The sequence below is a fragment of the Anomaloglossus baeobatrachus genome, chromosome 1, assembly GCF_048569485.1.
Source record: "Anomaloglossus baeobatrachus isolate aAnoBae1 chromosome 1, aAnoBae1.hap1, whole genome shotgun sequence".
In the NCBI taxonomy this organism is placed as follows: Eukaryota; Metazoa; Chordata; class Amphibia; order Anura; family Aromobatidae; genus Anomaloglossus; species Anomaloglossus baeobatrachus.
The window spans coordinates 283,643,894-283,647,741 of NC_134353.1; the positions used below are offsets into that span (position 1 = coordinate 283,643,894).

A 3,848-nucleotide genomic window follows, 5' to 3' on the forward strand; every position below is an offset into this window, starting at 1 on the left:
TTCCCTATTTGGACGACCTACTTGTCAAGGGGAGCTCTCATATCTGCTCAGAAAGCGTGCAGATATGCTTAGACACGCTGTCAAGGCTGGGGTGGCTTATCAACTTCAACAAGTCATCCCTCATTCCTCATTAGCGCATCACCTTTTTAGGTATGCTGATAGACACGGCTCAGTCCCGGGCTTTTCTTCCAAAAGACAAGAGGTCTTCCCTCATCCAGGCCGCCCAATCCCTCCCCTCCCGCCATCACACATCTCGGAATGGGATAAGAGTGTTAGGCAAGATGGTGGCAGTCATGGAAGCCGTGTCCTTTGCCCAATTCCATCTGCGCCCTCTAAAACTGGATCTTTCATCCTTCTGGGACAAGAATCCAGCTTCTCTAGACCGGTTAGTCCGCTTATCTCGGACTGCGCTCCACTCCCTCGTCTTGTGGCCTCAAGTCTCATTCCTATCTCAAGGGAAGTCCTTCCATCCTGTCCACTGGCAAGTAGTCACGACAGATGCCAGCTTCATAGGCTGGGGAACAGTGTTTCTCAACCACACTGTTCACGGATGCTTGTCTACCTCCGAACGCTCCCTTCACATCAACGTTCTAGAGATCAGAGTCATATTTTTGGCCCTTCAGAACTTTCAGCCCTTGGTATTGGCAATGCTGTAGCTTTAACTTCGTAGGTTGCTGAAATAGCTCAGTTTGGAGAGTGTTAAACTGAAGATCTAAAGTTCACTGGTCCGATCCTGGGTTTCAGCACGCTGTTTTTAAGTATGAGTGATTTGAGCTAAAGTTCTTTCTCCATATGCATTTAGCAAGATTTTCATTCTTTGTGAAGTGCTGATATACCTGAAAAAAACAGTTTTAAGTATCTCTTTTCAGAACAGTCACTAATGCGAGAAGAAAATGAAAGTATTTATACTGAAAAATTAAGTTGAAGTAGTATGGAGGAAATCAGAAAAAAATCTGAGAAATATCAACATAAAGTGCTAAGGATCTTTAAGATTTTGTGTATCTTGAGGTTTATTTTATGAGATTTTACACCTCCCTCTTCTTACTGATAGTGCAGCAGAGAACAACATGATTGTGACAGACAGGATTGAGGATCCAGAGGGTTCTCATTGGCTTTGTCCTTGGACTAATCTGGTTTGTGGAAATGTCTGAATTGTGACAGAGGGACATATTGAAAATGAAAAAAAAAAAAAAAACATGAATGTAATGTAACAGAAACCTTTTAGAAGTGGGATTCGAACCCACGCCTCAAGTAGAGACTGCGACCTGAACGCAGTGCCTTGGATCGCTCAGCCATCCTGACAAGCACAACTGTGGAAAATTCACACTTTCTAAAAACAAACACACTTTTTGTTTGGCCCCAAAAAAATGCAAATTTTGAACTGAAAATTTATTAACGCCTTTGAGTTTGCCTTGCAATGCTGTAGCTTTAACTTTGTAGGTTGCTGAAATAGCTCAGTTGGGAGAGCGTTAGACTGAAGATTTAAAGGTCCCTGGTCCGATCCCGGGTTTCAGCACGCTGTTTTGAAGTATGAGTGATTTGAGATAAAGTTCTTTCTCCATATGCTTTTAGCAAGATTTTCATTCTTTGTGAAGTGCACATATACCTGAAAAAAACAGTTTTAAGTATCTCTTTTCAGAACAGTCACTAATGCGAGAAGAAAATGAAAGTAGTTATACTGAAAAATTAAGTTGAAGTCGAAGTAGTATGGAGGAAATCGGAAAAAAAATCTGAGAAATATTAACATAAAGTGCTAAGGATCTTTAAGATTTTGTGTATCTTGAGGCTTATTTTATGAGATTTCTCACCTCCCTCTTCTTACTCATAATGCAGCAGAGAACAACATGATTGTGACAGACAGGATTGAGGATCCAGAGGGTTCTCATTGGCTTTGTCCTTGGACTAATCTGGTTTGTGGAAATGTCTGAATTGTGACAGAGGAACATAGTGAAAATGAAAAAAAAAAAAACATGATTGTAATGTAACAGAAACCTGTCAGAAGTGGGATTTGAACCCACGCCTCAAGTAGAGACTGTGACCTGAACGCAGCGCCTTGGACCGCTCAGCAATCCTGACAACATCTGTGGAAAATTCACACTTTCTAAAAACAAACACACTTTTTGTTTGGCCCCAAAAAAATGCAAATTTTGAACTGAAAATTTACTAACGCCTTTGAGTTTGCCTTGCAATGCTGTAGCTTTAACTTTGTAGGTTGCTGAAATAGCTCAGTTGGGAGAGCGTTAGACTGAAGATCTAAAGGTCCCTGGTCCGATCCCGGGTTTCAGCACGCTGTTTTTAAGCATGAGTGATTTGAGATAAAGTTCTTTCTCCATATGCTTTTAGCAAGATTTTCATTCTTTGTGAAGTGCAGATATACCTGAAAAAAACAGTTTTAAGTATCTCTTTTCAGAACAGTCACTAATGCGAGAAGAAAATGAAAGTAGTTATACTGAAAAATTAAGTTGAAGTCGAAGTAGTATGGAGGAAATCGAAAAAAAAATCTGAGAAATATCAACATAAAGTGCTAAGGATCTTTAAGATTTTGTGTATCTTGAGGCTTATTTTATGAGATTTTTCACCTCCCTCTTCTTACTGATAGTGCAGCAGAGAACAACATGATTGTGACAGACAGGATTGAGGATCCAGAGGGTTCTCATTGGCTTTGTCCTTCGACTAATCTGGTTTGTGGAAATGTCTGAATTGTGACAGAGGGACATAGTGAAAATGAAAAAAAAAAAAACATGATTGTAATGTAACAGATACCTGTCAGAAGTGGGATTCGAACCCACGCCTCAAGTAGAGACTGCGACCTGAACGCAGTGCCTTGGACCACTCGGCCATCCTGACAAGCACAACTGTGAAAAATTCACACTTTCTAAAAACAAACACACTTTTTGTTTGGCCCCAAAAAAATGCAAATTTTGAACTGAAAATTTATTAACGCCTTTGAGTTTGCCTTGCAATGCTGTAGCTTTAACTTTGTAGGTTGCTGAAATAGCTCAGTTGGGCGAGCGTTAGATTGAAGATCTAAAGGTCCCTGGTCCGATCCTGGGTTTCAGCACGCTGTTTTTAAGTATGAGTGATTTGAGATAAAGTTCTTTCTCCATATGCATTTAGCAAGATTTTCATTCTTTGTGAAGTGCAGATATACCTGAAAAAAACAGTTTTAAGTATCTCTTTTCAGAACAGTCACTAATGCGAGAAGAAAATGAAAGTAGTTATACTGAAAAATTAAGTTGAAGTCGAAGTAGTATGGAGGAAATCGGAAAAAAATCTGAGAAATAGCAACATAAAGTGCTAAGGATCTTTAAGATTTTGTGCATCTTGAAGCTTATTTTATGAGATTTTTCACCTCCCTCTTCTTACTGATAGTGCAGCAGAGAACAACATGATTGTGACAGACAGGATTGAGGATCCAGAGGGTTCTCCTTGGCTTTGTCCTTGCACTAATCTGGCTTGTGGAAATGTCTGAATTGTGACAGAGGGACATAGTGAAAAGGAAAAAAAAAAAGACATAATTGTAATGTAACTGAAATGTGTCAGAAGTGGGATACGAACCCAGGCCTCAAGTAGAGACTGGGACCTGAACGCAGCGCCTTGGACCGCTCGGCCATCCAGACAAGCACGACAGTGTAAAATTCACACTTTCTAAAGACAAACAATTTTTTTATTTGGCCCCAAAAAATGCAAATTTTGAACTGAAAATGTATTAACGCCTTTGAGTTTGCCTTCAATGCTGTAGCTTTAACTTTGTGGGTTGCTGAAATAGCTCAGTTGGGAGAGCGTTAGACTGAAGATCTAAAGGTCCCTGGTCTGATCCCGGCTTTCAGCATGCTGTTTTTAAGCAT

General features: G+C 40.1%; 1 non-coding gene across 1 annotated transcript; it reads right to left on the reverse strand.

Moving 5' to 3' along the window:
* Nucleotides 1-2,764: 2,764 nt before the first annotated feature.
* TRNAL-CAG (transfer RNA leucine (anticodon CAG)) lies at nucleotides 2,765-2,847 on the reverse strand. The gene has a single exon. It is a non-coding gene; the product is annotated as a tRNA-Leu (tRNA).
* Between the last annotated feature and the right edge of the window lie 1,001 nt (nucleotides 2,848-3,848).